The sequence below is a fragment of the Bison bison genome, unplaced genomic scaffold (assembly GCF_000754665.1).
Source record: "Bison bison bison isolate TAMUID 2011002044 unplaced genomic scaffold, Bison_UMD1.0 scf7180017864145, whole genome shotgun sequence".
Lineage (NCBI taxonomy): Eukaryota > Metazoa > Chordata > Mammalia > Artiodactyla > Bovidae > Bison > Bison bison.
Genome location: NW_011494717.1, coordinates 5,564,491 through 5,584,270, shown reverse-complemented (window position 1 = coordinate 5,584,270; position 19,780 = coordinate 5,564,491).

The window sequence follows — 19,780 nt, the reverse complement described above, 5'->3', positions numbered from 1 at the left end:
AAACTTGCTCTGGGGAAGTTTAGTAGGGCACAAAGGGACCACTTTTAATTCTTAGGGATGACTTTATTTAAAGACACATGCATTGTGAGTTCAGAAACTTCATAAAGGACACGTTTGCTGCCCTAAACAATCATCCAAAGTAAAATAATCAGTTAAAAAGCACACACAAAACACAGAGCATGTTCTTTGGAATCAAAATATCAAAACTTGAATTCTAACTTTTAAAATATTTCCTAAGTGTATGACTTTGGGCTGATACCTTCTCTGAGAACCAGTTTCTTTTTGTGTAGATTTGGGAATCTACTACTGTTAGAAACTCCTTGCCATTGCTACTAGCATAGCCCTTGGTATCTTTCTGCAGTCCCCTCACTGCCCTGTCTGCTACTGAATGCTGGTGGATCACAGTATATCCCAGTGTTCATCCCTGGCACTCACCTGACACAGTCCAGCCTTGACGCACTGGACACAACACAGACACTTCTGTCTCTGCTAGGCACTGTGTGGCAGCCTATGGCACAGAGGCCTTTCTGGGCAACCTATATAGAGCTGGGCTTGCTAGCTCTTTTGTTTGCATACACCAGATTTGAGACGGGCTATCATTAACCAAATGGAGAGCAGCTGTGCTTACTGAGAAAGTGTGCTTCCTCAGATTTGTGGACATGCTAGAAATTCCACAGACAGAATGTCTGGCTCAAGAGGCCTCAGGAATGTGTGAAAATGCCTCAGTTAATGTTCCAGAAAAACCCCTTTCTCTTTGGCCTAATCTCTCCTGAGCTGATCTAGTGATGAATTCTTAAATTTCCCAATTAGATGATTATGCATTTGGGATGAGTAGGACTTTTCTCTGTTAAAAGGCAAATTCCAATAGCAGGATTTCACATTAAGCAGTTCCCAGACAGTGACACCTCCTTTAGTGTGAATTAGGGGCTGGCAACTTCCTCTAGAACTTAAACACAGAGCTGGAAAGAGACCATATGAGGGAGAAAAAAGTCCAGAATACAAATCCCCTTACCTGGAGGCTACTAGAATGGGGAGAAGCTCACACATGGAAGGCAGAGCTGCCAAAGACCATGTACGCACACCTCCAAGTTGTGTCCAGAGTTGCCACTGGCTGAAGTTAGATTTATTTTTATTTGTTCTTGCAATATGATCAAACTTATGATTTGACATCTCTTCCACCTTTCTCTCTCTCTCTTCCCCAACACTCTATATTTTTATCTCTTCTACCTTTTGTCTCCATTCTCACTGGTCCAGGATCCAAGTTGCCACCAGTATCTTACAGTGCATATTACCTTCTGTGCATGTGTGCTAAGCTGCTTCAGTCATGTCTGACTCTTTGCAACCTTGTGGACCATAGCCTGCCAGTCTCCTCTGTCCATGGCATTCTCCAGGCAAAAATACTGGAATGGGTTGCTATGCCCTCCTCCAGGGGATCTTACCAACCCAGGGATCGAATTCGTGTCTCTTAGTCTCCTGCATTGACAGGTGGGTTCTTTACCACCAGTACCACCCCCAAAATGACTTGTGGTGACACAATTTCTGGAATGGTGGTATAAGATGCTCCATGGACCCTCTCCATTCAGAGTCTCTGGAAATCGTCTTCAGGGTATACAGCAAATGAAATATTTACTCAAGATAGTTTACTAAATCTCAATAAGAGCATTAACAGTGTGAAACATTTGTGCCACAATTCATGTCCCTCCCTTCTCACTCTCCCAGCTACCCTAACACCCACTCCAGGCAAATGCAACCAGGATCACAGGTGTCCCTTTTCACTCAGTTCCCTGATAAGGGCTGTGATGTCTCTTGGGGAAGGACAGGCCATCAGGACATCTCACCCTACCAGCATGTCTCACCCTACCAGCCCTCCCATCTCTGTGTTTCAGAGGCTTTATTCCTAGCAAGAATAACTAAGAGGTCTGGGGCTTTTTACCTCTACCCAGTCCCCACTTATAAGGTGGAAAATATACTTCAGGCATGGAAGGCCAGAGATAGAGGGACCCAGTCACCTCACCCTAGCTTGGTTATAAGGCAAAGGCTCCTTTCCAGGAAATGCAAGGTGCAAAGACAAGGCTGCTGTCCTAGCCCATGATACTGTTAAAGGACAAGGATCAGGGGTGTGACTCTGAGAGAAGTAGGTCATTGTCCCTGCTCCCAGCTATGGAGCAATGGTACAGGTTTGCTGCTCAAGAGGAGAGGCAGGCCATAAGAATTAGAGCTCTAAAGCTATCCCTGAGAGAGCTGACTTTATTTGTACCATGGTATGAGGAAGTTCAAACCCAGGAGTATTCTTCAAACCAATGGACATTATAGTGACAAGCAATTAAGAGGAAATTGTTAGTACTGTGGGACCAACAAGCTAAACCATATAGAAATTAGACCATATAGAAATTTACCAGCGAGAACTATAGAAAGAGATCGCTAACAAGAACCCTCCTGGGGTTAAAACAAACCTCCGAGACTGTCCTCAAAGATTACCCCTGCAAAGGGACCTGCATTTAATTGCAACAGACTGTGGAACAATTTATGCTCCAGGGCATTGTCAAAATAATAAAATAATCAGTCAGCAATTAGTGGAGGCTAATAGCTGGGCACAGTATCAATGGAGGCAGACAACAGAGAGATCAGCAAAAGAGACAGAAAGATCACTAATAAAATCACTGCCATCCCAGAGTGACGATATGCATGCCCAAGGCTGAACCCTCTGAGCAGGGATATCAGAGGCTGCTTTCTTAGGGAGAAATAAGCTACAAAATAATCCAGCCAGCTCATCAAACAAATAGCAAACAACAACAAACCCCAGAGGAGGAGATTAGCATACAGAGGTACATTATCTAAAATGTCCGGTTTTCAATAATTATGAGACATGCAAGGAAATAGAAGGTGACCCAGATGGGAAAAAAACAGGCCACAGGAACTGTCAGTCAAGGATCAAATGTCAGATTTAGCAGACAGAGACTTTAAAATAATGAAAGGCATTGTTGTTGTTAAGTCGCTAAATCATGTCCGACTCTTTGCGACCCCATGTACTGTAGTCCACCAGGCTCCTCTGTCGATGGGATTTCCCAGGCAAGGATACTGGAGTGAATTGCTATTTCCTCTCTGGGGGATCTTCCTGACCCAATATTTGAACCTGTATCTTCTGAATTGGCAATCAGATTCTTTACCACTGAGCCACCAGGGAAGCCCCAACGATCTGCACACATCAGAGATATTACAGGTTTGGTTCCGGGCAACTTCAATAAAGCATGTATCACAGCAAACTAACTCACTAAGTTTTTGATTTCACAATGTGTATATAAGCTGTGTTTACACTGTACTATAGTCTGTTAAGTGTGAAATAGCATTATGTCTAAAAAGCATACATATTTTTATTTAAAAATACTTTATTGCTAAAAAATGCCCAAACAACTATAGTAATAACATTAAAGATCACTGATCACAGATAAGATCACTATAATAAATATAACAATAATTTAGAAGTTATTAATTGAATTATGGAAAATATTGTGAGAATTACCAAAATGTGACACAGAGACATGAAGTAAGCAAATCCTGTCAAGAAATGGTGCTGCTGAACTTAATTGATGCAGGGTTGATACAAACTTTCTATTTGTAAAAACTGCAGTATTTGTGAAGTGCAGTAAAGTATAGTGCAATAAAATGAGGTCTGCCAGTTTTATAAATCTATTCAAAGAACTACAGGAAAATGCACTTTAAAAAGTAAATGGAGGAAGGGAAATATAATCATTATGTCTCATAAAATAGAGAATAATGATGAAGAAATAGAAATGATAAAGAACAAGATGGAAATGATGAAGGTGAAAAATACAATAGCCAAAATTAAAATTTTACTAGAGGGACTTACCTGTAGGTTTAATTTGGGAGAAGAAAGAATCAGTGAACTTAATGGTACAATTAGAAACTATGCAATCTGAATAACAGAAAAAATGAAGAAAAATGAGCAGACTCAGAGAAGTATGGGCTACATATGTGTAATGAGAATACCATAAGGAGAAGATAAAAGAGGGCAAAAAAATGTATTTGAAGAAATTATGGCTGAAAGCTTTCTAAATTTGATAAAAGCCATTCATTTACACAACCAGGAAGCTCAACAAATTCCAAATGATGACCATAAACAGATTTGTGCCCAGATATATCACTTTAAAAGAGCTGCAAGCAGCAAGAGAATGTGACTCATAATAAATAAGGAGACTTCAATAGTATTGTGAACTAATTTTTATTGGAAACAATAGAGCCCAGAAGGCAGTGGGTTGACATACTCAAAGTGCTGGATAAACAACAACAACAACAAAAACCAAACTTGTCAAACCAAGATTCGTATATCCAGCACAACAATCTTTTGAAAATGAAGATAAAATAAAAACATTCCCATATAAACAAAGTCTGAGAGCTTTTGTTGCTGGCAGGTCTGCAAGAAATACTAAAGGAAATTCTCAGGATTAAAAAAAAAAAAAAAAATGACTCCAAGCAGTAATTTGAAACCATATTAAAAAAAGAAAGACTGAAAGATAATTATGTTATTATAAAAGATAGTATAAAAGCATATTCCTTTTTCTTCTCAACTGATTTAAAAATTAATGTATTGAGCCATATGTGTACAATTCTATTGTTTGGGATTTTAACAAAGAGAAATGATATTTTTTGACAACACAAGTACCAGGAGATATTGGGAGAAAACTGTATTGGAACAAAGAAATGACACTAGTTGGTAACTTGAATTTCTACAGGAACAAAGAACCAGAAATAGCAAATAAGATGGTAAATATAACAAACTCTACAAGTAAATATTAATTCTCCTCTATTCTCTAAACTTGTTTAACAGACATAAAATTATATAAAGGCATACCATGAGAATATATTTTGAGGTTTGTAGCTTATCTACATATAATACGTATATCAATAACAGCACAACAGGGGAGAAGAAGGTATAAATTTATATAGGAGTAACATTGCTATGTCACAGTGTAACTAAATTGGTGAAAACCTGAAATGGATTTATCCTTCTTGTTGTTCAGTCACTCAGTCATGTCCATTTCTTTGAGACCCTGTGGACCACAGCATGCCAGGCTTCCCTGTCCTTCACCATCTCCCAGAGTTTGCTCAAACTCATATCCATTGAGTCAGTGATGCTATCCAACCATCTCATCCTCTGTCAACCCCTTCTCCTGCCTTCAATCTTACCCAGGATCAAGTTTTTTCCTATTTAATAAAAAAGCCAACAGAAGGAAGGAAACAAGATTTGAGCATAAATTATAGAAATATAGAAAATGATAGAGAATATAAAAAGCAAAAGTTGTTTCTTTGTATTTTATTTTTTTTTACTTTACAATATTGTATTGGTTTTGCCATACATCAACATGCATCTGCATTTCTTTGAAAATACCAACCAAATTGACAAACCTTTAGCTAAACTGACCAGACAAAAATAATGACTTAAATTACAAAAATCACTCTAAGTCACAGAATTATGGAGGTCCTGGTCAATGAAGTAACACATACACAAAAACATACACACACAAACACACACACACACACGATTAAAAAAGATGATACAAGACTGGTACTATCTTCTTATAAAAACCATCAGAGTCAACAAACTGTTAGAACCAGTGGGAGAGTTCAGTTATGAAACAAGATGATGTAAAAATATAGTGTGTATTTCTACATCAGAAGTAACAAAATTGAAGACATAACTGAGTATAAAATGCCATTCACAATATCAAGAAAACCCTGCAGGATATATAAGGATCAATTTAATGAAGAATGTATAAAACACAAGTAGAAAATATTATATTAAAGGACATTTAAGACTTTAAAAAAGAAAAAAGGTGCTGTGTAGGACATAACATGCACTTTTAACATGACATGTTCTTTGTCATATTATTATTCATCACAATAACTCTCCCCAAATTAATCTAGGAATATGTTATATGGCACTCTCCCCAGAAGGTTCAAGGAAGAGCTGATGTTTGCAGACCTGGCCTCATTCCTGTGAGCTCCACCCCATGTTCAGGAGAAGGATGGTAAAGAGAGAAAAGTTGAGGAAGATAGATATTTTCTGATCGCTCAGCGTGTAGAGGGCCCAGAGGAGTGTACTGAGCACCAGAAATGGTGACAGTGAGTGACAGCTGTGGCCAGTAGGGAGAGTTGGAGGCCACCCCCAGGGTTTGGGCCCAGCTCAGTCAGTGACTCCTGTCTGACGGCAGGTGACTTATTGAATGATGCTGAATGATGTCTATTGCCCTGCACACAGTGAGAATACTAATCCCTACCCCACCCTCCTCATGGAGTTGTCCTGAGGATCTATTAACATGATACAAGAGCTCCTTGAAAAAATGTAAGGACATTGTGTGACATTTGAGATGACATTCCAGCTGTCTTACTAAGACACACAGAGTGACACTGAGATTCTGATCACCAGAAATGACCAGATTTCTCATCTCTTGGGTCACTCCTCAGCACCACAGGGGAAGACCTTGGTGAGGCTAGGGCTAAGTTGGAATCAGTGCCCAGTTTAATAATTTTAGTAACTTATAGGCCCACACTTAATCTCCAGTTTAGCGATACACCTATAGTTTGTCTCTGAGTACAACAGATGTGGCTGCTGTCTGTTCTCTATTAGGCCCAGTTCCATTAGGTGGGAGAAACGTGCAGAAAACTTGCCTGTGCAGCTGGTTTGGTGGTTCATTAGAAGAAGGTGAGCATGAAAGGATTCATCCCCACCAGGAACTTAGGATCCTAATTTTAACAGGATGTCTCCAGCTAGTAGCTCTGAGAATGGGGAAGCCCTATCTATGATTCAACCTGAACACACATGACAGTTCTCAAAAACAAGTAGAACCTCAGTTCAGTTCAGTTGCTCAGTCATGTCCGACTCTTTGCGACCCATGGACTGCAGCACGCCAGGCTTTCCTGTTCATTACCATCTCCTGGAGCTTGCTCAAGCTCATGTCCATCGAGTCGGTGATGCCATCCAACCATCTCATCCTCTGTCGTCCCCTTCTCCTCCTGCCTTCAATCTTTCACAACATCAGGGTCTTTTCTTTTGAAAAGCAGAACCTCTCTTAGGATCAAACGAAATCAGTGCAGTGAAATAATTTCTTTGTGATCTTACCTTACCTCTAGAGGTTGAGACTCTTAGAGGAGAAGAAAGAAGAAGCTGCAGTCTGACTATTTTCACTTGTTAAGTAAATATTTATTGAATATCTACTATTTTTAAAATCTTGAAAATGATTTAATTTGTTAAATCTCAGCCTCCATATCACTAAAAATTCAAGGACATGAATGGACCTAGAGACTGTCATTCAGAGTGAACTAAGGTCAGAAAAACAGGTTTTGTCATTAACATGTATATGTGGAGTCTAGAAAAAAATGGTATAGATGATCTTGTTTGAAAAACAGAAGTAGAGACACAGATGGAGAGAAAAAACATATGAGCACCAAGGAGGGGAAGGGAAAGTAGGATGAATTGGGAGATTGGGATTGATATATACACACAGTGTTGATACATGGATAAAATAGATAACTAATGAGAACCTACTGTATAGCTCAGGGAACTCTACTCATTGCTCCCTGGTGACCTGCATGGGAATGAAATCCAAAGCAGGGGATATGTGTATAACATATAGCTGATTCATTTTGCCGTACAGTAGAAAGTAACACAACATTGTACAACAACTATTGTTCAGTCACTAAGTCGTGTCCAACTCTTTGCAACACCAAGGACTGCAGCATGCCAGATTTCCCTGTCCTTCACTATTTCCTGGAGTTTGCTTAAACTCATGTCCCTTAAGCCAGCTTTTTAGTTCCTCTTTGCATTCTGCCATTAGGGTGGTATCATCTGAAGTTGTTATTTCTCCAGCAACTCTTCTCCAATAATTTTTTTTTTTTTTTTACAGTCAGGGGAAAAAGTCCAACCTCCTGCTCATTTAGATCAAGCTGCCTTAGGAGCAGGGGATGATCACAAGTCATGTCTCAGATGCCTAGTTGGCTCTTTCTTGTAGTCGTGCCGGCCTCACCTTCTTTAGGAAGTGTAGTTACCCATTGGGAACTCAGTTACCCATTGCACTGTGTACATGTCCCATGCCCGCAGAGCAGCAGCCTGGAGTGGCTTTGTATGATCTGGAGGGGATGAGGAGTTTTGCCTGCTTCAGATGAAGCTGGTTTAGTGCATAGCGACAGAACTGTGGGAGTGCTCACCGTGGTTGCTGTGACTTAGCTTGGAAAGAGTAATCTGACCCCTTCAGTGGGAACACAGGACTTTCTCTGGCTTGGAGGTCCCCAAAGCTTATTTCAGGAGCCTCTTTACCCCCCTCTCAGGCTGTTTTGAAGGAAATCTTGTAAATCACATTTCCTCTATATAAATATCTCAGTGTGTTTCTCTAAAAGAGAAAGCATCGCCCCTTTAATAAACAAAATAAACCCTGTGCTCATCCATCCAGACCTGGAGGGAGATGAGCTATGTGACAGGCAAGGTCAGATTTAGGTGATGCTGGCTGTCTTTGGGAGGGTCCAGAACCTGCTAGCCTCTTGAGTTCTCAACTTAGAAACTTAAGCTTGGAATGGAACAGAAAATGATGGCACATGTATGCGCCCCTGTGCTGTGAGGGTCCCTCCCCAGTGAGGCAAGATGGTGCTTTGACAGTTAGCCATGTTCCCAGCCAGGCTGTATTAACTGGGTCATTTAGCTCCAAGCAGACTTAAGTTATTAACTGGAGAGGAGGGAAAGAGAAATTAGGAGGTTTAGTGTGGTCAAGGGAAAAGAAATGGGTTTGCATTTAAGACACGCTTTCATTGTCTGCATAGGGCAGGGTGGGTACAATTAGCCCTGGAACACTGTGCCATTGGCACCAATGAGCAGGTATGCTTCTCTATTTCAGAACCACACTCAGGGGACAGAGCCTGGCTGGACTTCTGTTGTGAGGCTGTAGAGCATCCTGAAAGGGATGGTTGAGTATATGTGTCAACTTGATTAGCTTAAGGGATGCTCAGGTAGCTAGTAAAACATTGTTTCTGGGTTTGTTTGTGAGAATGTTTCTGGAAGAGACTAGCATTAGATTCTGTGGATGGAGTAAAGAAGATCCACGCTCACTTACTCACCAATCCAATCTGTTGGGGACCCAAACAGAATAAAAAAGCTAAGGGATGGTGAATTCTCTCCCTCACCTTTTTTTCTTTTGAGCTGGGACTTGTATCTTCTCCAGCCCTCAGACACTGGAGCTCCTGGCCCTCAGGCTTTTGGTCTTGGATTCATAATGACACTGGATTTCCTAATTTTCCATCTTATAAAAGGCAGATGGTGGGGCTTCTCCACCTCTATGACCACCTTATCCAGTCCCCACAATCAGTCTCCTCTGATAGATCTCTCTCTATAAATCCTATTGGTTCGGATTCTCTGGAGAGCCCTAACCAGTATACTGAGTCCTGAATCTCTGTCTTCTCTCTTATTTGGTCCTTGGGTCAAGGTCAGCGGTAAGGAGAAAGAGGCTGATTGTGCCCATCTCTAGACTTCTCTTCCTAAGCTAAGATGGGGTGTATTAACAAGAGGTCATTAATGCTCCTTTTTTTTTTTTTTTTCTAGTGTGTACTCACAACAAGCCCATGTGTGAACTCTTTTCATTCCTATTTCACAGTGAGTGTGCTGGTTAAGCAGCAGGCTAGGGGAGCTGGGGTCTCAGGGTTGGAAGTGTAATCTAAGGACAAGCCACCGAAGCTGCTGCCCCCTTGTAGGTTTCATGATTTCAGAAGTGTCTTCCTTGCTCTGATCCTTGGGTTTCAACTATGAACAGCCCTCTGATAGGGCCATTAGGCAGCCCTGTTTTAAGCTAAACCTTTTGAGGCTAATAAGCGGGGCCAGCTCCATCATGAATCCATGCCTGGGAAAAGTGGATGTGTCATGCTACTAATTATGCGATTCAAGTCCTACTGGGTGGAGAGACCCCAGGGCCTCCATGGCTCTAGTTTTCTGTGTAAGCTGGGACCTCAGTCATTGCAGCTCTCATGTGGAATTAAAAACTACCACCATTTCCTAGACCTAGAGGGAATTTGCCTTTGGGAAGTTCTCCAAGCCAAATAGAGGGAAAAAAGCACATAGGGATAGAAGTCATAAAAAATCCAATTGAGTCTCTAATCTATCACTGGTTAACTTTGGGACTTTCAATTTCTCACCTGTGGACAGGGACAGTAGTAGCTGTATTTAGAAGGTTGTCATGTAGTCAAATTAGATCGTGTAATCTTTGAGATCATAATATGTTTTATTGCTTATGTTGCCATTGTTATTGAAAAAGTCATTGGATTTATATGTCAAATGTGACAGTGGTCTGCCTCTCCCAGTAGCATGATCATACTACATCCAGTGGCTAAAAAAGGAATATCCCACTCCTGCCTTTTATTGGCTGTCATCTTAATGAAGAGTACTGCTCCTTCTTCCCTCTTGCCCTTAAAAAATATATATAAAGAATCTTCCTGATAATTAGTTCCAGCAACACCAATACTAAATTCATTCTCATTTTGATTTCCTGGCCTCAACCCAATTCCTCCTGAGTGGGCTGGTTGCAGTTTTTCTTTCCTTGGCTTTCTTTTCCCTGAGGACACAGAATATTTGCAAGGCGCAACATTTTCCTTTAAAAAGATTTCCCCTAAAATCCAAATGTTATTAATGGATCTTCAGTCCCTCCTGGAAGACACTGACCCAGTTTGAAACCCCACACAGTCATGTAATGGCCTTCGACTTCTCCTCTCTGCTCTTTCTGTTCCTCTTGGATATGCAGAAAGTATTCAGAAAGTCACATTACAGTATTTAGTAGTAGAGTTTGACACTGTATTGTTTTATATTTTCTTGCCAACTTGATGATGGATTAGAAGGAACTGAAGCTCATTTATGAAATTCTCAACTCTTGCATAGTAAATAAACTTTCTTAAAAATAGGGCTCACTTATTCCTGTAGGCATAAACCATTTTTTGAGGGTTTACAATGTGCCAAGTCATTGCTAGACATTGTAGAGAATACAAAAGTGAGAAATTCACATTCCCGGTCTCAAGGAGCTCATATCTAGGATGGGGGTAGGAAAATGAGTAGAGAGATAAATAGGAAAATGTGAGAAGATGAAGGAAGGAGTCAGGGGTTTAGCCTGGAAGGAGGGGGATGGCTTCTGGGCTTGGCTCACTTCTCACTGCTCCACATTCTGTGTGGGCTGTGTTTCCACACCTCTGGTTCTGGCAGTACTTACAGACCTCATTTCCGAGGTTGCTGGCCTCTGCTCATGTCATCTGAAGGTAGGCTTGGCCACTCTTACATTCTGATGTTGTACCTCTCATTTGCACTTTCCCCTGTCACAAAAATTGTGTCTTATATCCTTTGGATATCGGTACTGAGGAATTCTGGGCTTCCCCAGGGGCTCAGTGGCAAAGAACCTGCTTGCAGGACAGGAAACCCAGGTTCAAACCCTGGGTTGGGAAGATCTCCTGGAGGAGGGCATGGCAACCCACTCCAGTATTCTTGCCTGGAGAATCCCATAGACAGAGGAGCCTGGAGGGCTATGGTCCATAGAGTCACAAAGAGCTGGAATCAACTGAAGTGACTGAGCACCATACATGCCTTGAGGGCTTCTGAAGTATTTCCAGGAAGGAATTTCAGTGAGAAGGAGGACAGAGGGTGACTGGATCTAACCGATTTCACTTCCCTCTGTCTCCATCTCCCTTCCCTCCAGCTGGTGAGGTTGCATGAGCCAGGGGCTCAGAGTTCCGCTGGTGCTGGAAATTGCCTGAGGAGGTGTGAGGGCCCAGATCCAATGGGTCATTACACCCAAGTTCTCCCTAAACATCTAATGTGAGGTGTTTAATGGGAGCTCATCTCTGTGGTTGATCAAATGGAACCACCATAGAGATGGGGCAGGGGTGGGAGAGTAGAGACCTTGTAGGGCTGGCAGTGTTGTTGGGGAACCAAAAATTACCAGGACAAAATGTTACATATTAAGCCCTGTGCTGGGTCTTGGAATCTGTGGGTAGGGGTGAGGTGGGTTGTGATCTTGCAGGAGCCTTAGGTGTACAGGTTCAGTGTGTGCTCAGAGCCTCAAGAGGATCAGAGGTTGACAAGGCTAAAGGTGCTCAGATGTTGAAGCTCTCTAGTCTTCAGTGGTCAGAGAAGTTTCTGGAAAGCAGGTGGGGCAGACAGGTGAAGTTGAGGCTCAAAGTGTCTGAGGGATTTTGGTGAGGGTGGGAGGGGACTGCATGATGTCATCTTTGTATTGCTAGATTCCTAAAGGTTAAGATAAGAGGTGGTGCTTTGTAATATTAACTGATGGATCCGTTCAGTTTTCAGTTGAGTCTAAGACTGGTGTGAATTCTGAAAAATATTTCTTTTCATTCCACTGCTTTGCTTTCTTACTGTATTTCTTTTCTTTGCCCTACACAGAGACGTTAGACTCTCCTTATGTTTCATTAATTTTACTAAAGCATTCTAGAGATAATCCTTCTTAATGACTCTCCTCAGCAAATGGTTTATCTCGCCAAGTGCTGGATGTAGTATATTCTGAACAAATGCTTGAAACTGCCACCTTGTATATGCGAATCTCCATCTAGAGTTCAACTCACACCTTTTGCTGATTTCCAGACCTCTGTATCTACTCACTTGCTGGGTTTCCACCTGGATATCATGTAGAGACTTCAGAGTTATCATTTCTGAAGCTTTCTGTTGTATTTATCAGCCCCCCGCTGAACACATGCTCAACCTAGACCTTCTTCCTCAAAACCTCTACAGCCAAAACACTGGGTTCATCTCTTACCCCCTCACCCTTTCTACGAGATGTGTCTCGGTTCTACACTTGTGGCTGCTAGATCACTCTTCATCCCATCCCTTCTTCTCATCTATCCCTGCAGTTTTAGCCACGATCTCTCTGCATGGAGCTTAGATTATTCAGCAGAGCACGAATTACCCCGAAATACAAATGTGACCAGGCAGTCCATTGCTTGACACCCACCTGCGGGTTTGTCTGCAAGTGAAAACCAACTTCCCAGTGTGGTTTATTCCCCCCTCCATCCTCCCCAGTCTCACTTTCCATGCTCCTCAAAAACTCCTCATGATCTTGACTTCACCCACATCCATGTCTTGGCATGTACCCATAAGTATGCTAGCTATGGTATCTTTTCCTCATTTCTACACCTGGAAAAGTCAGCATCTGGGCCTCACACCCTCTCTTTACTGAAGCCTTCTTTAACTGCTCCAGCAAGGGTCATCCCCCACGTGGGTTTTTGTGCCACGTGGGGTTACTACATTTTATTATCACTGTATTTAAATTTGTATTATGATGATCTGTCAGACTGAGAGGGAAGGGATTACTGTCTTATCCATCATGGACACTTCATTGCCTAGCTGAATGCTCTAAGTGTTTGTTAATGGTTAAAATAGAAAAAGATCTTAAAGAGTCTCTCCTAGTTTAATTCCTCTTAAATTCATTTATTTACTCGTTCATTCATTCGCTCCTTGCACAAACATTTACTAAGTACCTACTACGTGGAAACTCGCTCTCTCTCTAGGCAACAAAGCCTTGATTAAACAGACATGAAAGAGAAACAGCTGCCAATCTTTACTCCAGGAAGCTCTGCTCCACGGGCCTTTGTTTAAGGATCCTGGAGCTTCAGTTTTCTTCCGTCAGCTTTTTCCTTAATGGCCAAACTCATGGTGGCAGTGACAATGGATTCTGCATTAGTATTAAAAATTTATTCAATAAATAATGGATTAGAACCTCTGTTTAATAATTATTAATGCACTGCAATTTCAGTTGCCCAAACCTCAAGATGTTTTAAGCATAACTAATTGAAAACACAATTAACAGCAACTTGCTGAAATAAATCTGGAAGGCAAAATACCCTTGAAAGCCTCAGATGATGAGAACAAAAAAATCCAAAAGCAGCCCCCTCTTCATGCTGACCCAAGATGCAGGGTTCATGCCAGGCTCCAGCAGAGACTCTGGTAGCAGATGGTGGCACCTGGCCGGGCTTGGGATATGAAAGTTGGTTTAATGGCAGCTTTTCTGTAGCTACTGCATCTTCAGCTGACCACTTCATTATGCCTGGAGGCAGGGGGGATTTGCCTGACTAGTATGCTGGACACCGACACTAGCGTCATTTGGGCCCTTAGAGGCTAATTCAGTGACCTGGTTACATGCAAACTCAGCAAAACAGAAACTAGTCCCTAGGTCTAGCAGTACCTGAGGTAGGACTTTGCCTCAAGTAAAGTCACAGGATGAATGAGGGGCAGAACTGTGGCTGGGGAACCTGGGCTCCCAGCATCAATGCTCCCAACATCCCACCAGCCCTAATGAGTTCTTTCTGAGTTCTTTCTGAAGCTAGTTCTGCTTTTCCCGACTCAGCACAAATGGTGCATCAGGGTCTTCAAATCAAGGGCCAAAGACAAGGGTTCCTTGACTTTCTTGTTTCAGCAACAGTCAGCAAGGAAAGGAAATGCATGAGGCATTTATAGGATGAGCCCTACCTGGCTGTTGGATGCTTGTGTCCTAGAAAGGCACTGAAGGAAGACATTGGCCTTTGGGCTGGGCTTAGTATGAGTAAGAGCTTCCCTGATGGCTCAGTGGTGAAGAACCTGCCTGCAATGCAGGAGACTCGGGTTCTATCTCTTGGTCAGGAAAATCTTCTAGAGAAAGAAATGGCAACCCACTCCAGTATTCTTGCCTGGGAAATCCCATGGGCAGAGGAGCCTGGTGGGCTACATTTCTTGGGGTCGCAAAAGAGTGGGACATAACTTAGTGACTAAACGATAACAACAAAATAGTATGAGCAAGCATGGGTTTTTTCCCTTCACTTTTCATCTTCTTATACCTGTTCCTACCTCTCTTTCTACCCCAGTGTGTCTGGGCCTGGACACACTGGTCTCCCAGCTTTCATCAGTCCTTCACAGGTTGTTTTTTTTGTTTTGTGTTTTGTTTGTTTGGTTTTGGTTTTTGGTGAGTATTCAATGAGACGTTGTAGGGTTGGCTGGTGGCATGCTCTCAACATATGGTAATTCCTCTTCCACTCCAGCCTTGTTCACTATTCTTTCATGGTTAACTCATTCTCAGGATTCTGAACACCGCTGTGGGCATGCTTTCAACAGAACACTGTGGTTACTGAGCACGTGGATATTATTCCTGGAGAACATGAAATTAAAGGTGGTATGACTCAGGGTTGTACAACCTTGCTTGACCCCAGTCTTGTATGGACCCAAATTTTCTGTCCACTGGACTTGCATGGAGCTGGTCAGTGAAGACAAATCTGGCTGGAAAGCCTTGCAAATCTCCATCACCCTCTCTGGTTGGGGGAGGCGGCCCTCAGGTGGTAGCAGTGTCTGTCTTCTGTACCAGCTGAGCTGATGAACGGAGCCAGCTGTTCTCTCGAAGGACAAGGCGAGAGTCTTGGAGTGTTTTTCTTGAGCGAACTTTTAAATCCATTTCTGTTGTTGTTTGTTTTTGTTTATGTTTTTGTTTTAAGGACTTAATCTATGGTGCTCCATCATGCAACCAAAGCAATCCAAGTTTAATCTCTAAGCATTCATCTCCCAAGTTCAGATTTTCCTTCCATCTTCTCAGCTGGTGCATTCCCCAACTTCTGAATTTCTAAAAATACCCAGAGTGGTTCCCTCTACAAAACACCAGCACCCTGCCAGCTGTTAAATAAATAAACTCAAAACAAAAATGCTGTAGTTATGAAAGAAGATATATTTAATTAAATAAAAAGGAGAAGCAAGTGCTATTACAAGAACATAAAACTGTAAGGCATAAGATAAAAACTAAATTACTACAAGGCGGCTCGATCCAATCTAATCCTTAAAGATAAAGATGAAACCAGAAAATTGCATGTATTGAGAAATCAACATAAGCCCTGAGCAAATATTAACTAGATATCTATAAAATGGTTGATAATAAACAACCCTATGAACATTAGGATTAGGGAAGGAAATGGAAATGGAACCACACTGGTGTGTGGGGGACTTGAGTTTGTCTCTCCATCCAGCTTGGAGCAGCCTTGGTGGAATGAGCTTGTTCGAGTGACTTTTCCATTAGCTAATTTCAGTAAATCGGAGAGAAAAGATTGAATGGCATAGAGGTAACTGGGCAAATTTTCTATTATCTTGAAAGGCACAGAGGTGGATTTGATATCATCTTACCAGGCTATAAAATGGAGCTTGCAGATAAAACGTTTGCCTTTTACTGTGGGTTTCTAACTCAGCTATTGACATGATTTTAACAATGTGTTTAAGCATGAAGAATGGTCCAATTACATGTTAAGCAGCCTTTTTTTATAGTTCTAATAAAGGTTCATTTAGACGTTTATACTGACAACTCAGTTCTTTAGAAGAGTATTTATCAAGCTGCTTGCTAAAAAAGGACATTTCCTGGCTGGGTTAAAAAAAAAAAATGAAGCCTGCTATTAGCTAGAAAACGTTGCTCCAGGTTTCAGAGATGTCATTGGTATAGAGGACGGGTCCTCTGATGGAGGAGTCAGCAGCGGCAGCTGGAAAAATCAAGCTAATTCGCAGGTGAAGATGCCCTCTTTGTCACAGCTTCAGGCTCTGGGATAAAGACTCTCCTTTGAGAGCATTCATGCACTTCCCGCCCCACACAGGGAGCTTCAGAATACAATCTGAATGGGAAACCGGCTCCGAGAGTGAGAGGGATGGCTCTGACAGGCAGGGAACGCAGATCAAGCTCCAGGGACAGCTCGGGCCTTCGGAGGGAACTGGAAGGCCCTTTGGGGACAGAGTTAGTGTTCTTAGGCCCCTGGGGATGTACGTGACCTGGGGGCTCTTAGAAACAATTTTTTTTTCTCCTTCTAGTGAGACTCCAACTAATGTGTTCCTGATAGAAAAAGAGATACCTGTGTGCTCTTAGGTCTGGAAAAAAGTCTCCACAATTTCCTGTAGTCAGGATCTACCTTGAAGTCTTGTCATTAACTCAGTGTAAGTCTTTTTGCGGTCTCAGACTCTTAAAAGGGACTTGTATTCATGGACAGGGGCTGCCATAAGAAAGCAGTGTTAGCAACAGAATTTCCTCACAGTTATGGAGGCTAGAAGTCCAAGATCCAGGCATCGTCAGGCCTGGTTTCTTCTGAGACCTTGCTCCTTGGCTCACCCATGGCCATCTTCTCCCTATGGCTTTACGTGCTCTTCCCTCTGTGTGTGTCTGTGTCCAAATTCCCTCTTCTTGTAAGACCACCAGTCGTATTGGATCAGAGCCCACCCTAATGACTTCTCCTGCAATTCAGGAGACCTGGATTCGATCCCTGGGTTGGGAAGATCCCTTGGAGAAGGAAATGGCAACCCACTCCAATATGCTTGCCTAAGAAATCCCATGGACAGAGGAGCCTGGCAGGCTACAGTCCATGGGGTCACAGAGAGTCATACCCCACTTAGCGGCTAAATCTCCACCTTGGCCATAACTCTTATTGAAAGTTAACTAGACTGGGCTTCTGGGAAGCCTACAGTCGAGTTGTGAGGATAAAGTATGTCCATGTGAAAATACGAGTTTCTACATACATCTAAATGCTTTTCCACCAGTGTGTTGCCTATCTGGTCAGGCTCTTAAAGGAAGGTTTGTTCCACTTGTGCTGGAAAGAGGCTGGATCCATGGTGAGCAGGGACTTGAGCCAAGCCTTATGGGACAGGGATGTTTATAGGGGTGGGGCCTTGGGAGAGGTAATGCCTTGGGGGCAGATGCAATATATATTATGGTGAGTGGCGAAAGAGCAGTGATACATGAGGCCTGACTGCAGGGTTTGCAACGGGGAGGGTGTTGGACACACTGCATGATAAAACATGACACTTTGGAGGCACTGGGTGGAAATGTGGGTGAGTGGTGGGGAGCGGTGGTGGTGGTTTAGTCGCTAAGTCATGTCCGACTCTTGCATCTCCATGGACTGTAGCCTGCCAGGCTCCTCTGTCCATGGGATTTCTCAGGCAAGCATATTGGAGTGGGTTGCCAGTTCCTTCTCCAGGGGATCTTCCCGACCCAGGAATTGAACCTGAGTCTCCTGCATTGCAGGCAGATTCTTTACTGACTGAGCTACGAGGGAAGCCCAAGTGGTGGGCTGAACGCTGAACTCTTTCTCCTCCCACTTGTACTTTGCTATGATAAATAAGCCAAAGAGCCACTGAGAAGCTACCGAAAACATATCTTTCAGAACTGATAAGTACTAAGTAGACAAAGGTAGGGATGGGGGTCATTGAGTAGAGATCAAGGAAGAGGAGGCCAAAGGGAAAGAAGTAGTTGCTTTACTTTAATAATAAAAGAATGAAAAAGTAGATTAGATGTGGGTGATTTCTTGTTGGATTCAAAGGCTCCTTAAACCATTCCTATCTCTTCAATCAGCTCTTGTTCAAACTGCATGCCCACATTCCTAACCTACCTTAAGGAGTCCTATTTTCCAAGTTGTTAATTGTTTTCTTGCATTCTTAGAGATTTTCAAGTTTCTCCTAATCCCTCTCAAATCCTGTGCATTTCAGAGGTAACCCGGAGAGGCTCAGAGTGCCCTGGAGATGCTGATAAATCTCCAAATACTTCATCTAGCGAAGGAGCTTTTCTGTCATCCGCCCCTGCATTTAATTCACTTAATTCCTGTGTATGTGCATGTTGACATGCATGTGCAGGGGGCAGGAACTGACGGAACACAGTGCGAATAAAACCCCAATCCTCACTTTGCAGAAAGATGAGTAAGCTATGCAGGAATTTCTACTAAGTGTGCTATAAGATCAGATATGGATTAGCAGAGGAAAAATGAAAGGTAACTATGGTTTATGTAGAACATCAGCCTACCTAACTGGCAAACATTTAAAAAACATTTATCACCCCTTATGGGGAAAATAATAGTGACATAAAATCATATCAATAAGGCTATGCTATTCACAATACGTTACAAAATTTGAACCAAGAGGGAAATCCCAAAATTGAACATCTAGGCCAAAATCATGGTGAGTCAGGGACTTTTGTAGAAATCTTTCTGCCTGATTGTTTCCTGAGTCGTAACTTTATGTCAAAGGTGATTTTCCATTGTTTAAATTTACCAGCCTCCACCCCTGTCTCTGCCCAGAGCCTAGAAGACCCTGAAGAGGGTGTTCAGGAAGCCTGGACCCAGGGGAGGCAGCCCTGGTGTGGGAGTCACCAGAGTTAGTCTGATAAGCCGTCCTGAGCTGTGCCAGTGAAAACTCCCACCCCCATCCTGACCGCTTCTTCACTTGATGCCCTGAGGGCCTGGTTGGGAGCTGTCAGGACATCACAGTGTTGCTTGGCAAAGAGGAGGGGTCGGAATAGAGGGAGACTCAGGTGTTCCCATGCATCCTCCAAGTCTGGGGTACAGAGAAGGCAAAATTGTGGTTAAAAGTAACCATGAGCTTCTGTAAAACACTGGCATGGGAAGTAGTGAGTTTCCAGGGGAGGAGCCAGGAGTCAGGAAATGGTCAGTGGGTCCTCTGAAGACTAGGAGGACCAGGAGGTCAGTGCTCTCTGGGGTCAGCTAGCACTGTGCACTCAATACAATGGCTCTGGGCCCATGGTCAGCCTTGGCAGGCAGGAGCAGTTCATCACCTTGATGGGCAGGTAAGGGGATTGAGGAGTGTGAGCCAATGCTCTATGGGTCCTCTGAAGAACAGGAGGACCAGAAGGTCAGTGCCCTTTGGAGTCAACTAGCATCACGCACTCAATACAATGGCTCTGGGGCCATGGCCAGCCTTGGCAGGCAGGAGCAGTTCATCACCTTGATGGGCAGATAA